The sequence below is a fragment of the Carassius auratus genome, chromosome 20, assembly GCF_003368295.1.
Source record: "Carassius auratus strain Wakin chromosome 20, ASM336829v1, whole genome shotgun sequence".
Lineage (NCBI taxonomy): Eukaryota > Metazoa > Chordata > Actinopteri > Cypriniformes > Cyprinidae > Carassius > Carassius auratus.
In genome coordinates, this window is record NC_039262.1 from 461,527 (window position 1) to 482,122 (window position 20,596).

At 38.4% G+C, this 20,596-nt stretch overlaps 2 long non-coding RNA genes and 1 pseudogene across 2 annotated transcripts; all 3 read right to left on the minus strand.

Moving 5' to 3' along the window:
• Positions 1–2,033, minus strand: part of LOC113037877 (adhesion G-protein coupled receptor F1-like) — a 5,576-nt pseudogene extending 3,543 nt beyond the window's left edge.
• Positions 2,034–3,700: 1,667 nt separating this feature from the next.
• Positions 3,701–4,186, minus strand: LOC113037783 (uncharacterized). The gene is made up of 3 exons (XR_003274679.1): positions 4,131–4,186; positions 3,873–4,009; positions 3,701–3,780 (listed from the first exon to the last, which is right to left on the minus strand). It is a non-coding gene; the product is annotated as an uncharacterized LOC113037783 (long non-coding RNA).
• Positions 4,187–4,335: 149 nt separating this feature from the next.
• On the minus strand, positions 4,336–5,058 carry LOC113037784 (uncharacterized). Its single transcript, XR_003274680.1, has 3 exons — positions 5,003–5,058; positions 4,623–4,649; positions 4,336–4,426 (listed from the first exon to the last, which is right to left on the minus strand). It is a non-coding gene; the product is annotated as an uncharacterized LOC113037784 (long non-coding RNA).
• Between the last annotated feature and the right edge of the window lie 15,538 nt (positions 5,059–20,596).

Genomic DNA, 20,596 nt, shown 5'->3' on the forward strand with positions numbered 1-20,596 from the left:
AAATTATTAATACCTGCAGAGAATTGAGGAGTGCAAACACCACATGAATGCCTAATTTCTGTGACACCATGGTTCCAATTCCAAATCCCCATGTAAGACCAAAGATAGGAGTCAAAATGGCCACACATCTGGCAATGACCACCAGGGCATGTTTCTCATCTGGTTGAGTTGTGGCACCAACTCCTCTCCTCAACATCTTGTACAGAACCACAATCAAAACCAAAAGGTTTATGGCTACAATAGTGAGAGCTGGAACCACAAATGCCAGCAGGGCATTTGATTCATACCAGTTCAGCCAGCATGCATTACTTTTGGAAACATAATTTTGAGGTCCAGCTGTTGATGCAACCGTAATGGCCGCTATGAGCAAAGGTGCACCATAACCAACTATGAAGGCAATGGCCATCATTTTAGCCCTTGACATTTGAGACAAGACCATGACTGTACGGTAAAAGAGCAACAGCGCTGACATTAACATCCAGAAGAAAAGAGCCAGGTAAAAGAAGTGCATGAAGAAAACCACTGGACTGCATCGACCAACTGAAGTTGGCTGCTCACTTTCTGCGACTGCGGCTCCAATGATAAAACAGACGTTTGCTATCAGCAGAGACACGGCAATGTTGACTATGGAGACATGTCGCATGTAGGATGTGTCATTTCTTCTCACTGACTTCCATACGATAGTCTCAATAATCAGGCATATAATCAAGCTGGCCACGCGAAAATACGCTACACCAATGTAACGTATATATAGGCTAAAGGTCTGGGCTTATCAATGGAAAACGGTGGACATTAGTAGGATTGAAAAAGCAGGTTGTGTGGTCGCATTCACATGCAATTTAACCATTGTTGTTCCACTTTACTTCACATCCATTGGAATCCCAATTGTTGAGAGTGAAATTCCAAAAGACACACTGAGGATTTCCCCAAAGGAACTGATCAGTAATGTCAAATGTAAAAGAAATGTTGTTAATCATCTTATTAACCTTAACAACAACCACAACATCTCCATTGATTTTCACATCCCTGCTGTCATTACCACCATGTGTAGGTAAGACATTGTCAAGAGTCGTGAAGATTATGATGGTTATGCTAGTCATCTGAGAACCTTGGTATCACAATCTCCGTAGTGAGTTCGGCAGGCTTGATTTTAAAGTGAAGGAATTATTAACTGTTTTTCTGTTAGCTGAATGGATATTTCAGAAATATTAAAATCATCTGTGAGACGGTCACTTATATCCTCAATAGCGTGCAGAAGTTTAATGCTGGTGTTGTTTTTGATCAGTTTGCTCCATGTATCATTGGCATTATCTGATACAATTATATCCACTGTTTTTAGGAAATCCTGAAAGTTGAAAAAAAAAAAAATAATATGAAATTTGTCCCACAAAATGTGGAATATACTACACTATAATATACAAGTATTACACTATGCTACAATCAGCAGATGTAAATAATGAAAATAGAGAGAATGGCTGTTGTTGGCTGTTGAGTAAAAGTACGATACCTTACAGCGAAAATTACTCCAAGTTACAAGTCACAGATTCCAATACAACTTGTGAAAAAGATAACACCTTGTTAAATTCCATTTAAGTTAAAATACATACCTCCATTACTGGTTTATTGATAACAACTGATTGTGACAAATCAGCGATTTTAGAGAGTATATCCACAATTGCTTGGACAGTAGCAGCAGACTGGGTTATATTAATATTTTGCTGTTGTGTGGCAACACTGAGGTTAGCCAGAAACACTGGAATCTCCTCCACAAGCAAGGACTAAAATTGCAAAGTACAAAAATGTTAGAGGTATTAGAAACATTTAAAATGCACAGGCGATTGTTAAGTATATACATGATCAATAGATTACCTCGACTTTAACTTGTAAGTTTGTTGATAACTTCTACTACACAGTTGTCCTCTATTTGTTTCCATAAACCTGATTCACCATTTGGTAAGTTATGGTGCCTTTCAGGCCAATTCCACAGACTCCTGTCCTCACATCATTTGTTGTGCCAGCTCCAAGTTCACCATTTTGACACAAATCATCTGACGAAGCAGCTGATTAAAATAAGGAAATTAGATTTCTCTCAAAATATCATATTTTGAAAATAGATTTAACATAAACAAAATCATATCCATAAATCCATTCAATATAATACTATTCAATAACAATCACAATTTCATATACCTCATTCAAAACCAACATTTTTTTTTTTTTACATTTTTTTTACTGTCTACTAAAATTAACAAAACAAATTAGAGAGTATCTAACTGCACAAGAGTTGGATAAAAGCACTTTGATGTGGAAAAGAATAAGAAACTGAAGGCATACGTGCTGTGATTATCCTAACGCTGCTCTGGCTATATCCATAGATCAGTAGTTGTGGCAGATCCCTGAGACGACATGTAAAGATTTCCTGTGAACAATTTCCATTTGCATTCTAATGGTTGTATGTGATACTGTCATTTCCTGATTGGGGAAAACAAAAGAAATGTATGAAAAACATTTATATATATATATATATATAAACTCTAGAACAGAAAAAATTATGTCAAACCTGACACTAATACTTTTTTATCCTGGACCCATTCAATATTGTAGCCAACATCAACAGAACATTTCAGTTGGAAAATGCTGCCATCACAGAGAAAATAGTGGTCCTTTTCACCCACATTAATAATGGGCCGTTTTTTAATAGCAATGTTTTGCCATTGAACATACGGTACATTGCCTTGTATGATGCATGAGTATCGACCTGCATGTGGAGGGGAAAAGGAAAAAAAATAAGAAAAATCTAAGTTTTTTTTTTTGTCATTTTATAAAAACAAACCCATTACTTTAAATTTAAGGAACATTTATATTAAGATCCATACTTACTATTTGTGTATATATTTATTTGCTCTCAAAATAATATTAATACAGTGTATAATAATACAGTTGTAGGTTAATTTTCATTGGTTGATTGGTGCATCACCATGCCATATATGGTTCATGTTCACCTCTATTACACCTCTAGCTCACTATTGAATTCCTGGAGCTCAACTACACAAAAATTAAAAAAAAAAAAAAAAAAATTTGCAAAGAAGTTTTTATGGCTCACTTGACGTGGTTTTTGACTAGTGTGAAAAAGTGTTAATGCAAATAAGGGGAGATGGAAATGCATTTTGCAAACAAATTCCTCCATCTACATCAAAAAAGTCTTTACGCTATGGGACAGCATTACCTAACAGACCAGCAAACCAATCATTTAAAAATTATTATAATTGCCTCCCATAATATCTTAAATGATTAATTGTTTATTATTTATGGATTTGAAGGCATCATGGAGTATTGGGCAGATACTTCACTGGAAATAGACATTCAAAGATAAAAGTATCCAAATGGCACAACATGTTGTTGTTGTTAAGTCTAAAACTATACTAGAGGTGACAACATATGACAAGACCAGTATTGTTACAACCAGAGAAGCCTAAGATGAGACTGTTTAGAACTTAAGAGTGCATATTGTATGCTATAGGATACCAATACTGATACACTAAACATTTAAATATAGTAGGCAATAAAAAATAAAATAAACTCACTCACCGCTGTCATTTTCAGTAGCATTTATTACAGTGAGAGTTCTGTTGTCATTTGAAATTAAGTATCTTGTGTTGTCTAGTGCAGTATCATTTTTCACTATCCATTTTATTTGTCCATTTAAAAAGCCTGGCTGTTCACATTTCAGATCCACCTTTTGCAGAGGATATAACTGATCTGTTGTCAGGGCCCTTTGATCTGTAAATAAAAACCATACAGCTCAAATAACCCAACAGTGAACAAAAATGATAATACATTTGATCATTTGATTAGGCACTGAGTACCCTTACCACTCAGAGTAAAAGCATCATTAGCTAAAGATAATCCTTGGCTTCTTAGAGATTCCAAAACCTGTGTGTTTGCTGCTTCAAATTCAAGTGTGTTGGATGTTGCATTTATTGTGTAGTCTGCTATAACACTACCAGGCCTAGAGTGAAACACAAACCACATCAGTGTGAAGACTCTGTATAAACATTATATTGGTTTGAAAAAGTGTGAATAAATAGAAAAGTTTTGCCAAAAAAAAAAAAAAAGTTTGTAAATCATACCTGAAACCAGTTACTTTAGCAGAACCAACACTGTAGCCAGTTAATTTATTAGAATAACTTGTGTCAATCTGTAAAAAGTAAAATGAGTACTTGAAAATGTTATAGAATATAAATTTTGATGTATTTAAACAATATAATCATAAATCAACAAATAAAATATTTCTTTAAAATATGAAACATTTAATACTCACTGCTGACTCAATTTGTCCAGATAAATCTTTGTAGATCTTGCCAGTTACGGTTGGTAAGACTGAAGTCAAATGGCTGATCAGATATTTTCATTGACATTACAATAACTGTAAAATGAGTGAACATTTTTGTCTATTGTAAAAAACAGGTTTAAATAACAATCCTCAATACTTACACTACCTAGTTGCTGGAGGTAGGTGAAATGACCCCCCCCCCCCAAAATGCAATACCAAGATCATTTTGCAGTAATTTAGACATGAAATATTTTGTGCAATATTTAAAATTTAGTTTTACAAAACTTACCTTTATCTGCAGCTGTGGTCGCGGAGACTGTTGAATATTACCATACAAAACAATTAGTAAAACCAAAATATCAATTTCATTTTTATTATTATTATTATTATTGAATAAAAAATAAATTGAAAAGTTAAAAAACAAAACAGTTTATGGATCTATATTTGTCATTCAGTTATTCATTCAGTTATTTCATGAATCTATTTATTTATTTTTAGAAGCCAAAAATCTAAAATAAACTAATCACTCAGTATCAAAATACAGATTGTTACTGACTGTATGGACACCAGCAGCAAGAACACAAGAATTAAGCAAGAGCTCTCTATACTAATAGTAATCTTAACCATCATCACATGATTCATCTCAGATTATTTTTTTACTGGGCATACCTATATTTTCCATAATTGTTCTTGTTGTTGATGGTTGTATTGATGTTGTTGGTTTTTGAGTTTGATGGGGATGATGGTGTATATTTTGATTGTGTTTGAGTTTGGTGGTGGTTGTTGGTGTAGATTTCATTGCTGATGATGGTGATTCTGTTGATGATGTTACCATTGATTGTGATGGCGCTGCTGTTGATGATGTTACCATTGATGGTGATGGTGCTGCTGTTGATGATGATGGTGATTCTGTTGATGGCGATGGCATTGCTGATGATGGTGATTCTGTTGATGGCGATGGCATTGCTGATGATGGTGATTCTGTTGATGGTGATGGCGCTGCTGTTGATGATGTTACCATTGCTGATGATGGTGCTGCTGTTGATGGTGATGGCGCTGCTGTTGATGTTGATGGTATTGCTGATGATGGTGATTCTGTTGATGATGTTACCATTGATGGCGCTGCTGTTGATGTTGATGGTATTGCTGATGATGGTGATTCTGTTGATGGTGTAGACATTGATTGAGTTGCTGTTGATTGTGATTCTGTTGCTGGTGGAGTAATTGATGGTGTTGAAAGTGATTCTGTTGATACTGATTGTGTTGGTGGTGGTACTGTTGGAAAAAATTACATGACGGTGTTAGAAATGCAGCATATCTTTCTGTGACTGTAAACTCTTTAAATCCTATAAATCTTCATAAAGATACTATCAAACACTTCACACATGTCAAATCAAGTCATTCTTTCATAACACTAGCAAAGTTTGTTACCCAACAAACACAGTTTGTCTTTCATGAAACAATGATCTAAAACACAAGCAATAGGTAGAATTATACAATGTTTTCTTTAGTACAATATTTTGACAAACCAATAACTAGTTTATGAAATTGCTGTTGATGATGTGGACTTCAGGATTCAAAATTATAGTTTACCAAAAAAACTATACTTTTTATTTTTTTATTTTTTAAGAAATCTATTATCATTTACTTATGCAAATCTCATTCCAAACTTGTATGACATTCTGTGGATCATAAGACATATTCAGATAAATGTTTTATTTATTTAATTTTGGTCCATGCAGTGGAAATCTGTGAAAACCAAGAAGGTTTGGTTACCAACATTCTTCATAATATCTTCCTTTATGTCCTACATAAGACAGAAATTCATACAGGATTGTAATGACTTGAGGGTGAGTAAATGATAACTGATTATTCATTTTTGGGTGAAATATCCTTTTAAGTTAGATGTGTTTATGTACCTGTTGCTGGTTCTGCACATGTTATGTTATTACCTGGAAAAAAAAGATGAGCATAGATTAAAAACTATTTGTATGCAGTCTTTTAGGTCTTTTATGTGATTATAAACAAAAAAATGTATAAAATGATTTTACTTGTTATCTCGCTGACTGTTTGACAGAACTGTCTGTCACTTGGAATATCATTGATGCAGCTGCATGTGTTGTTAGTGATGCCGTCACAGCTCCCATATTCTTTGCATTTATCACATGGCCAGAAATACTGGTCCTCACATACACAATTGTCTCCACTGTCATTGAAATTGCAGACTAAGAAAGGATACAGCGCAAATGTAAGCTCATATTTATCAGATCAGCACTAATGTATTTGTGTTCAGAAGGCAGTGTGATATTCTTCACCTGTTGTGATGTTCACATCTAAAACTTCAACCACCTCATCTAATTGAAGTGGAAAGGTGATGGTCTGCAGATACCGCCTCATCTCATCGATCACAGAGATGCTTGTTGATTCCAACTCAATTTCAGACAAGATGTCTGTGAAGGGCAATTCTGGGAACAGCATCAACAAGCTTACAATCACTGTAAACGCAGTGTTATCATTGTATTTTGTTTAATTACAATGTATTTCTACCACAATATATAAATTTATATAATTCATTATATAAACAACAAGTAAACATCAAGAAATAGCAGCCTATATTGTTCACTATATTTGTCAGTTTCTATAAGGTTTTATACATTTTTATACATTATGTTTAATATGTTTTTATTTAAGTATAAGGCTGTTAAATATAATATAGATTTTCACTCTAAATATGCAAAATAATTTTTATATTAAAAAGTTATTATAAAATTACCTGTTAAATTACTGTATACTGTACAGTAATTTACTGTATACTTTATGGTAACTTACAGTTATCCATTTAACTTTTTTTTTTTTTTTTACTGTAGTATTTTAACAATATATTACTTTTAACACTACAAACACTTTTACATGTTTTTGAGTGCATTTGGTGTTGGCTTGTTTGGTCATCATTCTTACCACTCTCCAGCACACACATCTCTCCATCACTGGGAACACCATTGATACATCCACATGAGCCAAACTTTATGTATCCACAGGCCTCATATGTCTGGCAGTTGTTGTATGACCATGCATAACCATCTTCACAAACGCACTGGTATTCAGACTCATTTGGTTGACACACTGACATAAATATAGCACACTGGTTAACAATAGAATGTTTACATAACCTTATATATGAAAACTAAGCTGAAAGAATGACATAAATGGCTTTTAACTACCAGTTTAACAGGTTCACCTGTTGTAATGTTTGCAGAAGTAATTTCAGTGCTGTTGTCCATTTGAAAAGGCAACATAATAAAGGCCAATGATGTTTTGATCTGTTCAATCACCACAGCTTGGGATACATTCATTTCCACAACCGTAAAGTATTCAAATAGATCTATACATACAGGAAATTAATGTGACTTTAATAATTATGCAGACAGATAGTAAAGTGCAAAATAAAACCACTGACAGACAAAATCCTTCCACCAAAAATGTAAAAGTATGTTATGTTAATGTATCTTCTTAATATGAATAACAACACTCTTTTAAAGGGGTCATATGATGCAATTTCAAGTTTTCCTTTTTCTTTGTAGTGCTACAAGCTCTTGTTGCATGAAGAAGATCTGTAAAGTTGCAAAGACTAAAGTCTCAAATCCAAAGATGTTCTTTATCAAAGTTTAGACTCTGCCACGCCCCCCTAAAATGCCTCGTTTAAACACGCCCCCACACGTCTACATCACTATGTGGAAATATGTGCGTAATGCCGCCCAAATGTTTCAGTAACCGCAGTTAGCGTTGAAGCAGCCATGTCAGGCAGATGCGGTGTGTATCGAGGTGAAAGCAAAAGCACTTTATTTGGCCTTCCAAAAGTAGATGTGTTTAGGAATCTTTAAGATTACTTACAACAGAACAGCAACGCATTTTATGGATGACCCTTTCATGAACCTTAGAGATTAGGTAATTCTGACTTTGCTAACACAATCTGGTGCTTCTGAATCAACTACTGTATGTTTTGTTATTAGTTTAAATATTTGCTATTGAATTTTCAAATGCTGAGTTTTGCCCACGCGAATGTGTGTGTGTGTGTGTGTGAGAGAGAGAGAGCAAACACATAGGAGCTTCATCACTTTCTGTTCCTTCACTCTGTTAACCTTTTGGGTGGAACTGATGGTAAAACTAAGGACATTATCAACTGTTTTTACATTTATTTTGAAAGATGACGCTCGCGATTATGGAAAGAGGCATTACATTTCCAACAAGTGATCGGCCAGTAATAAGGCTCTGGGTCAGTTGGCCAATCAGACCAGACAGCACTTCTTGGAAGGAGGGACTTTGTAGAAAACGTTTGAAAGAGGACTTACAATAATGGACAGTATTTGAAAAAGAATGTGTTTTTTGAACATTGAAGCATGTCTACATATTCTGTTACACCAAATACACAAAATAATTATCTTAAAAAAAGCATCATAATGACCTCTTTAATAGAATAATGTGTATGAGTAGACGACAAACTGTGACACATTCAGTACCTGTGCTTCTTGGTCTTCTATGATGCAGTTGCCCATCTGTGTTGCTAAACTGGAATTAATTAACACAAATACACATTTATTTTACATATAAAATTGTATCATATTAGTTAACTATGCAACCTGTCACGAGTACGAACCCCGTGAGTCCCTCCAGAGGCCAGCAGAGGGCACCATCGCCCGAATACTGACACCTACAGGCATCCAAACACTCACTTACACTGATACGCACTACATTACCCAACAGCCCCGTACCTTGGACTGATCACCGGCCAGGTGTTCCATATCAGAGACTGCCATATAAGCCAGACCTTGGCGTCACCTCATTGCGAAGTCTTGTTTCTGCCCCGGCTAACATTTCTGAGCGTTATACCCTGTCTTGCTATCCCAGTTGCCAACCCTTGATGATTATCGATCCTAGAACCTTTGCTGCCTACCTTTGAACCCAGATTGTAATACGGACTGTGATACTTGCTGGTTACCCCGACCCACTGCTTGGTATTGACTACGATTCTGATATCTCTACTATACTGTGTTTGCTGATCCTGACCCTTCGCCTGTACGACTACGAGTGTTCTAATAAAAGCTTGCAAATGGATCCCATGTCGAGTCTGTCATCATTACAGAAGACTTCGCCAGGACAAGATCCAGCAGCCCATGAACATCTCTGCACCAACCTGGCAGCTCAGGCAAGTCAGATCGCTGCTAATCAGCAACAGTTAAATCATCTTACCGCCGTCACGGAGGAATTGGTGAAGGCTATTCAGAATCTCCATAGTCCTGTTGTCACGACACCCGCGCCACAAGCGGCCGCCATTGCACATGCGGTTCCCACGCCCTCTCAGATTAACCCACGACTGGCTTTTCCTGAGAGATTCGACGGTGACCCTAACAAATGTAAAGGCTTCTTACTACAATGTTCGCTGTTTGTGGAACAACAACCCATGCTCTATTCCACTAACAACAGTAAGGTTGCCTTTGTTTGCTCGTTGTTAACCGGAAGGGCTCTTGACTGGATTACCGCTGTATGGCGCACGGATGGATCATCCTTCTCCTCCTTCAATGATTTCCTCACACGCTTCCGTGAGGTTTTCGATCATCCCAAGGAGGGAAAGAGTGCTGGCGAACGCTTGCTAGAGCTCTCTCAGGGGAGATCTTCAGCTGCTGAGTATGCTATGAACTTCCGCACATTGGCAGCACAAACGACCTGGGTGAGTGACACCTTAAAAGTTCTGTTTCGAAAGGGTTTAAGTCATGAGTTACAAACTGAACTAGCATGTCGAGATGAGGGGAGAAGTTTGAACGATTTCATCGAGTTGACGATAGCAATTGACAATCTGCAGCGTTCACGTAAACCTCGCTCTCATGTCAGTACTGTCATTAAAGCAGCTCAGTCTGTCGAGGACTCTGAACCCATGCAAGTTAATACCTATCATCTCTCATCTGAGGAGAAGAATCGCCGCTTGGCAAATCGTCTATGTCTGTATTGCGGATCCCCTGGTCATCAACGAGTCAACTGTCCTTCACGTCCTTCATCTGTCTCATCCAAATTGGTGAGTGAATCCTTACACTCTCTCCATCCAGTAAACAGTGTGTTTGTACCCCTGAAGCTGACCATTAACAACGTTCAAGTGACCACATTCGCTTTACTGGACTCTGGAGCGGCTGGGAATTTCATGTCAGCTGAGTTTGCAAGAACAAACAACGTATCATTAATACCCTGTGCTAACTCTCTGTCTGTAGCTACCATAGATGGTCGTCCACTGGGAACTGGTATCATCACTCACCTTACACAAAGTCTATCCGTCACAGCCGGTTTACTGCACCAGGAGGTCATTCAGTTCTACGTTCTGCCCACGTCTAATACACCCATAATTCTGGGACTACCATGGCTGAGACTGCACGATCCGCTAGTATCATGGAGGGAAGGTCAGATAATAAAGTGGAGTACTAAATGTCAAACAAAATGCCTGTCTACCGTTTCTCCTCTTCCAGTGCGCTCGTTGGCGATTAACAAGGAGTCATTCGAGGTTCCCAACCTACCAGCGGATTATCACGACCTCAAGGCAGCTTTCAGCAAAACCCAAGCAAACACCTTACCACCTCATCGACCCCATGACTGTGCTATTGATCTTCTACCAGGTCACAATCCACCCAAGGGTCGTGTGTTCCCACTGTCACTCCCAGAAACCGAAGCCATGACGAAATACATCAAGGAGGAGTTGGAGAAAGGCTTCATACGTCCTTCCACTTCCCCTGCATCCGCTGGTTTCTTCTTCGTCAAAAAGAAGGACGGCAGTTTAAGACCCTGCATTGATTACCGTGGTCTCAACGAGATCACGGTGAAGTACCGTTATCCCCTTCCTCTGGTTCCAGCTGCATTAGAACAACTTCGCACAGCTCAATACTACACCAAGCTTGACTTACGCTGTGCCTACAACCTGATTCGCATCAGAGAGGGTGACGAGTGGAAGACGGCCTTTTCTACAACCAACGGTCACTATGAATACCGGGTTATGCCGTTTGGACTGGTCAATAGTCCGTCCATCTTCCAGGCGTTCATTAATGATGTCTTCAGGGACATGCTGAACAAGTTTGTTGTGGTCTACATTGACGATATTCTCATCTACTCCAACACCCTACAGGATCATATTCAACACGTCAGAACTGTGCTACAGCGCCTCGTCGAACATCAACTGTACGCCAAAGCCGAGAAATGTGAGTTTCACACCACATCCACTACCTTCCTGGGTTATGTCATCAGTCCGGGGGGAGTTGCTATGGACGACAGTAAGGTCTCTGCTGTACTCAGGTGGCCAGAGCCTCAGACTCTCAAGGAGCTACAACGGTTCCTGGGATTCGCCAACTTCTACAGACGCTTTATCAGAAATTTCAGTACAGTCGTCAGTCCTCTCACTTCCATGATCAAAAGAGGTATCCATCGTCTCACCTGGGCCGAAGCCTCCCGTCAAGCCTTTAAGGAATTAAAGGAACGCTTTGTCACCGCTCCTATCCTGCATCACCCTGACCCCTCTCTTCCCTTCTTAGTCGAAGTTGACGCTTCCAATACTGGCATTGGGGCCGTTCTCTCACAACGACCAGGCCCTCAGGAGAGACTTCATCCCTGTGCTTTCTACTCACGCAAGCTCAACCCAGCGGAGAGGAATTATGATGTGGGTGATAGAGAACTGTTAGCCATGAAGGCAGCGTTTGAAGAGTGGAGACATTGGCTCGAAGGGGCTATTCATCCTTTCACCGTCTTTACTGATCATAAAAATCTGGAATACCTACGCTCCGCCAAGAGACTCAATCCACGCCAAGCCAGATGGTCCTTGTTCTTCTCCCGGTTCCAGTTCAATGTCACTTATCGCCCAGGTTCCAAGAATACTAAAGCCGATGCTTTGTCACGTATCCATGATGACGACCCTTCCATCTCAGTCCCCGAACGCATATTACCCTTCCATGTGGTGGTTGCTCCCATCCAGTGGGATATCATGACTCTTATTGAACAACACAATTCACAAGAAGCACCACCAGCCGCCTGTCCACCGGATAAAACCTACGTACCTGCCCCTCACCGTGATCAGGTCCTGAGTCATATTCACTGTCTTCCTGCCTCCGGTCACCCCGGCATCACAGCCACACTCCATCTCCTCAAGAACCGCTTCTGGTGGGAGACCATTAACCCCGACACCATTAAATTCATTCAGAACTGTCAGACGTGTAACATGCACAAAACCCCTCGTCAACTGCCAGCTGGACTCCTTCAACCTCTTCCTATCCCTCAACGACCCTGGTCACACCTTGCCATAGACTTCATCACAGACTTACCCCTATCCCAGGGTAACACGGTCATACTCACGATCATCGATCGATTCTCCAAGGCTTGTCGCCTCATACCTCTACCCAAACTCCCTACTGCTCTTCAGACCGCCGAACTCCTGTGTAATTGGGTGTTCAGGTTTTACGGCATACCTGACGACATCGTTTCGGATAGAGGTCCTCAGTTCACCTCTCGTTTATGGAAGGATTTCTTTCAAGCCCTAGGGGTCAACGTAAGCCTCACGTCTGGCTATCACCCCGAAGCCAATGGTCAAGTGGAACGCCTCAACCAGGAGCTCACTCGGTTCCTTCGCTCCTACTGCAGCTCCCATCAAGAGGACTGGTCTCGTTTTCTCCTATGGGCCGAATATGCTCAGAATTCCCTGATCAAGCCTTCCACTGGAATCACCCCCTTCAAATGCGTTCTAGGGTACCAACCACCCATGTTCCCCTGGTCAGGTGAACCCACCAATGTTCCCGCTGTTACTGATTGGCTTCAACGAAGCGAGGACACATGGAATCAGGCCCATGTACATCTTCAACAAGCTGTACGGCGCCTGAAGGAACAGGCCGACCGTCGTCGACGCCCTGGACACACCTACCAACCGGGTCAATGGGTCTGGCTGTCCACCAGAGACCTTCGGATGAGATTGCCATGCCGAAAGCTAAGTCCTAGGTACGTGGGTCCATTCAAAATCACACAACAAATCACTCCTGTGTCATTCCGCCTTGCTTTGCCTGACACATATCGTATTTCTCCCACTTTCCACATGTCACTGCTCAAGCCCGCTGCTGCGCCTGAGGAGGAGGGTGAGGGGAGGTCCCGTGAGCAGAGTCCCCAACCGGTTCAGGTGGAGAGCGAGGAGACCTATCAGGTGCGAGAGCTGCTTGATTCAAGACGTCGGGGACGAGTTCTCCAATACTTGGTTGACTGGGAGGGGTACGGTCCAGAGGAACATTCCTGGGTCAATGCCGAGGACATTCTTGACCCCAACTTAACCACGGATTTCCATAGAGAACATCCAGAGAAACCGGCCCCTCGACCTCGAGGAAGACCCCGTCGTCGCCCTCCACCTCACGCCAGGAGGCGTTCGCAGGGAGGGGGCTCTGTCACGAGTACGAACCCCGTGAGTCCCTCCAGAGGCCAGCAGAGGGCACCATCGCCCGAATACTGACACCTACAGGCATCCAAACACTCACTTACACTGATACGCACTACATTACCCAACAGCCCCGTACCTTGGACTGATCACCGGCCAGGTGTTCCATATCAGAGACTGCCATATAAGCCAGACCTTGGCGTCACCTCATTGCGAAGTCTTGTTTCTGCCCCGGCTAACATTTCTGAGCGTTATACCCTGTCTTGCTATCCCAGTTGCCAACCCTTGATGATTATCGATCCTAGAACCTTTGCTGCCTACCTTTGAACCCAGATTGTAATACGGACTGTGATACTTGCTGGTTACCCCGACCCACTGCTTGGTATTGACTACGATTCTGATATCTCTACTATACTGTGTTTGCTGATCCTGACCCTTCGCCTGTACGACTACGAGTGTTCTAATAAAAGCTTGCAAATGGATCCCATGTCGAGTCTGTCATCATTACACAACCTCTTATTGTGATGTTTTATTACTATAATCTTTATGTTAAATATTTAAAATGTGCTTTTAATGTGTACAAAACATTTAATTCATAATTTCTTATTGACAGTTCGGATAATGACAGAAATCTGTTGTTTTTCATATCGGATGAATTGTATTAATTCCTGTATTTGTTCCTATAGTAGTTCTCCTACCTGTACCTCGATACTTGTTTCTGGGAAATCAGAATGCGCATTCGCAAATACATTCCTCATTCCACATCCACGGGTCAGCAGGACAGCCATGATGATTAACATCAAGTACTTTAATATTTGTCCTGTATCTTAGGAATTGAGAAATGAAACATCAGGGGGAAATACTATTAGTAGGAAAACAAATCATAACAATTCATTAACATTTTGTCCAGAAATTAAGGGTCGCAGAAAAGAAAATACATATGTATACATAAGTGCTGCATGAATGCAAATATCTAAACTTGAATCTACAGCCAACAACCAGGAAAACTTTTTGGCGTGTGACTAATGGTGCAAAAAATTAGGACTGGCTGTCTTTGTCCATTGCATGAAATGCTTCAATGTGGACATCTCCAAGTTTGCCTGTTACTGGCAGGTAATTTAGGTAAAAGCTCTAATTAACATTAAGATAACCATAATCAATACCCATTTATCTACCCCACTGCCATAGCTGTTGGAAATGATAGAAAAAAGTATGTTGGCATAACATTCTTATTAAAATGTCAAAACATTCGGTCCCATGTAACATCTGTACATTGTATGTTTACATAAACATCTGCATTAACTTTATTGATTAGAGATAAATGGTTCACTAATCAGTACTTTTTAGGAGTACTGATATTTTTAGTTTTCTATCACTAGTATTCTGACAAACACCCTCCATGTAAGTAGATATTTTGACAGTTAACTTGAAGGACAAGGGTACGGTAACAGGTGTAAAAAAGTCAGATGGAAGATACAGTAAACCAAAAAAAAAAAAAAAAAAGCTTATTTGTAGCTTATTATACCTTGATCGGCCATGTTTCTCACTGATGCCTGTCAGTCAAAATAACTTCAATCTATTTCTTCAAAACAAAAGGCAATTATATGATTGCAAAAGGCAATTATATGATTCATCCAGACACAGTACTTCTGTAAAATTGCAAAGTCATATAGAATCAGAGAACAATGATATAATTAAATGTATAAATGTATTAAAAAAATAAGGATATATATATATATATATATATATATATATATATATATATATATATATATATATATATATATATATATATATATATATATATATATATATATATATATATATATATATAGAATTATTATTATAAATGTTTTAATGGCACATTTCAAAGTCAAGGTACATACCTCAGAAAGGCAGTTTACAGAAGTTACACATTTAAAGGAATAAACACTCTTACCGTGTCTCTGGAAACAACTGTTAAGAGATGCTGAGCTTTATGATCTGAGATTTAGTTTCTATGTCAAATGATTCACCTCTTAAAGTTTACTGGAATAGATTTGTCTTTATCCAGGTCACCAATTGTGTTTGGATCACCTGCTAGACAAGTCTGATTCCCTCTATTATGTTCTCTTGTGTGAACAGACAAAAGGGCTGCATTTGATCAGAAACACTGTGGATCACATTATCAAATCATATATTATTACATTTTATATATAAATTGCTAAAAATGTATACATTTTATACATTTGTATATATTTATAAAATGCACTACTTTAATGGGCAGAGTATAATAATAACAACATGTGATTATTATTGTCATTGCATAACCGTATGAACACACCTAAAAACTTTTATTCAAAATCGGAATGGGAGTGTTTAAAATTTGTTTCCTATGATTCATCATATTACCGTAAGCTCACTGAAAACTATTTATATCTAACACACATATTATATAATTTTGTATATCGAATTAAGGTGTTGTCTTCTGTCAACTGCCAACTAGTTTAAAGATTCGCTCTATAAATGCAATAAGTATAACAAATTACATAAGCCATTAATAAATTGCTATCAACAGACCATGAATAACCATGAATAACAATAAAGTTTGTGTGAGCAGCAATATTACACGTTAATTATTAATGTAATTCATTTACGTCTATATTATTTAATAAAGATGTTCCATCATTAACTGAATCATTAATAGAAATTGAACAGTGCTCTCTGTTATTTTAACAGATGCAGAGCAGACCACAATAGCATAGCATTTATTGTCTTTTTCATACAGTGAAATATCAAGAAAATAGAAAATTATTCTATAACAGTGGACTGAAAAAAGCTTGACAGATATTCTTCTGACACCAAGTAGCATCTATGTTTTAAAATGCAACAGGCTTTTCTGGGAAACTGTGAATATATCATCAAATATAAGTAGCATTAATTCAAGTAGTGAGGTGCTTAAATAAAGACTATACAGTCTGTACAAAGGGGAAATGGTATAAGGTCCTAAAATCAACTTAAATACCTAAAATTATAAGAAATGGATTTCCCAGATAGCAGAGCAAAAATAAGCAGGCCTGCACTGACTGGCATAACAACACATCAAACACTACAGTAAAATCCCCAAGGAAAGTATGTGTGCCCAACCCAAATGAGCAAGAAGGTTTGCCAAAAAAGAAAAGAAAAAAGAAAAGGTTAAGTGTATTTTAAATTGGCAGTTTGTTTTGTAAACAAATATTCATGATTCTCTGAATAGGTGACCAAATTTCTGAAAAAGGAACATTTCCTAATTTAGAAGCCAAAATAACAATTTAATCTGTTCTGTTATCTTTGTATTTTATTCCAGCAGTAATGAAATTGAAATTGTCCTCAAAAATGATTTAAAGTGAATTTAATGACTTAGATCAAGAGTCTTTTCCCCTGAAATATTATGTTGACATATGTGTATTTGTATTGGTTAATTTAGAAGAAATCTACAAAACAAACAGACGAGGGTAGTAGGCTTAAAACAAACACCTTAATGTGTATTTTGGAAATTTCCTTTCCAGTTGAGCAAAAGAAGACAAAATAGACAAAATTTTCTAAATTGAACAGTAGATGAAGTGTCCTGGGCTCCTCATCTACTTCTTCTTCTTCTTATATGTTTCCTGCAGTTGGCATCCAGCGAATTGGTGAATTACCGCCACCTTCTGCTCCGGAGTGTGGATCAGAAAATAGGTTTACAGACTAAATCACCTGTTCTCCCACCTTCATCCTGACACACACACACCTCATCCCTGCCCTGCTTTATAATAATAATAATAATTATAATAATAATAAATACTTTAACCTTCCTCACTATTCCTTTTACTCTTCATTTCCTATATATAAAAACAGTAACTCTTAAAAAAAATTGTTCTGTGCCCTGTGCTATGTGCTCAATAATACTTTTAATGTGATATCCTAAACCCCTTACTCACTTATCAGTCCTCATCATCTCTCTCTGTGCTCCATACCTATTGCATCTCAAGACTACACGCTCTACTGACACCTCTTCCTGACAACCCTCACACAGTCCAGTATCATGCCTCCCTATTCGTTTAAGTGTTGGCTCCACATATAATAACTATCAATTCTATAAGTACTGTATGTTGTATGCTAATAGATCTTAACAGCCCTCCCTCAAATGTGAAACAAAGCTCATGTCACCAGTTTGTGTGTGTGGTATGTTGTAATTATAACAACATTGTGAACTGATTATTTTGTCATGAAAAATGTCTGGTGAAAAAATAAACAATTGGGTGTGAGGGAATTTAAATAAATGGGTAAGTCTGAATCAAGGGGTAGAAGCGGACCCCAACTCCCTCCCTGGCCTCAAAACAGGAGAAAACCGGATTCAACAAAAATGGCACCCACCTCCCTTAAACTTCCAAATAAAACAAATAAACCAAACAATCATAAGCTTGATGTTCACAGAAGCAACAATAACCCAAAAAGATAGACCACCAGACTGATGAAGGGAAGGGGTAGTATGAGCTCCCCACTGCAAAAATAAATATTAGAGACACTCACAACAAACTAAGCAAAATAATATGATACCAGAGTTAGATATTAAGCAGTTAAATGCAACAAGAAGTTCATAAACTACTGCAGCAGCAGGCTGGGCAGGACAAAGACAGCGCTCTAAAGAAAACACTTGAGGGAACATTTCCTCAAACTTTGGTATTTACTGCTCTGCTTTTACGCTGGCTCACTCTTAACTAGTAAGCAGCTGCAGCTGGGGGCCATCAGCTACCTGCCAGACAGACTGAGTAGGAGGAGCCAAAGGGGAAACCCAGGAAGAAACAGAAAAAGCACAAACACACATCAAAGAAAACACAGCTTTTCTGATAAATCATAACAATAAGGACTGCCTCTCTAGATCTAAAACCCCCACCCATAGTTACAAACTATGAACTTGCAAAAAATCTTAGTTTGTAATAAAACAAAGCATCTGCTACTACATTGTCCACTCCTTTTTTATACTTTATATCAAGAATAAACTCTTGTAGAATCAGAGACCATATCATTAATCTCTGGTTTGTCATGCGAGAGAGAAATGGTTGTGGTCACTATATATATTAATAGCGGCCATATTACCGTTACACAAGTAGACCTCAAAATTGTAGTTTATTTGGCACCTGGTGAATTTCTTTGAAAAGAAGCATACTGGGTGTTCAATTGCCATGTTGTCCTCTAGCACTATTGTCCCGCCACCCCACTAGCATCCACCTATAGTTTAAAAGGCACATCAGAATTTGGAGCAGACAACACAGGAGCATGACATAACAGATTTTTAGCAGAATTAAATGCAGCTTTACACTCAACATTCCAAACAAACTTCTGCTTTAAGAATATCAGTCAAGGGTGTGACAACAGTATCAAAATTCTTATAAAACCCACAGTATTCAAACATCCCCAGAAAACAGCATAACTCCTGCTTGTTACTTGGACTTTGAAACTCTACAATAGTGTCTACCTTCGCTTGCACAGGGCTCACTTGGCCCTGGCCAACTAATTTACCAAGGTAGGTCACTCTCGCCTTAGCAAATTCACATTAGGCTAAGTTTAGAGTGAGAGTACAGTGGCGGAGCCAGGATGTTTTCAAATGGGGTGGTGAGGGAGGGGCCAGCAACCAGTTAATCATATCTTAATTATTTCAATATAAAAATGTCTTTGACTATACTAGACTAAGTACTAGACTATTTTATTGACTAAAACACAACTGCATACAATTCATTTCTATTTAATTGTAATTGAGATATTTGTGAATTATTATATCAAGTAATACTGAGTGTGTTTTTGTGTTATTCCTCACCTCCAGGTATTTAAATAAAGGGGCTCACTATAGCTTTATTGCTCAGTCAGCATGGTTCTGGTTCTCAAAACCCCCAAAAGCTTGTTCTACAACATTGCATACTCATGGATGAGACATGCAGATAGTGATAAGAATGTGAGAAAGGCTGGAAGTCAACAACAAATAAATACCAGAATGTAAAATGAGTTATTTTGTGCTTTTAAATGGTTTCATTTTCATTTGTACTTTTCACATTAATGAAAAAATACATATCAGCTTGCGCCTTATATTGTGATCTGGAATTGCAGAATATATTTTAGTAAATACATTTGAGAGACGTTCTGAAATGTAATGCATACATGCATGCAGTGTGCAGCTTTTCACATTTTTGGTAGTTTCATGGCTTAACTGATGACAAAACTACGTTGTATGCTCATAGTTTCTTGTGCGCTTATTTATGACACAAAGGAGTGACACAAGGAGTGTGAGCTGTCAGCACAGTAAGATGGTTGACAGGTCAGGAAAGTTTGTTTTACAGACATACAGCCTAACAACATCTCATCACACTTCAGTTCAGTGTTGTTCTGCTGAAGCTCTTTTTGCTGCTGTACCTTTTATGTACTCATTTGACTCGTGCCTGGCACTGAGGCCAAGCTGAAGTGCATGTCTGAAAGGTCTGATGAAGATGCAAAGAAATAAGCCGGTTTCCGTGTCTTTATAAATGCATTCCTTGCAGTTTTGAGCAGGGTGGATTTAGCATGTAAGAGTGTTTGTTTCTTTGTAAAATTTGTGTGTTTTGATAAGAGGATGACTTTAAATGTAACACGAGAAAGAGAAGTGACAACTGAAGAAAACGGGCAAGTGATTTAGTTCTCGACTGATTATATTCCTCTGTGCATGTTTTTTTTCTTTCTTTCTCGGGTTTGTTAAGGTTGAAAGTGAAGGTTCAAGAATCTGATACTCCAGGCAGGTATTTTTATAAGCTATTTATTTTCCTGTTTTATTACATTAATATATTTAGGGTAGCATATCA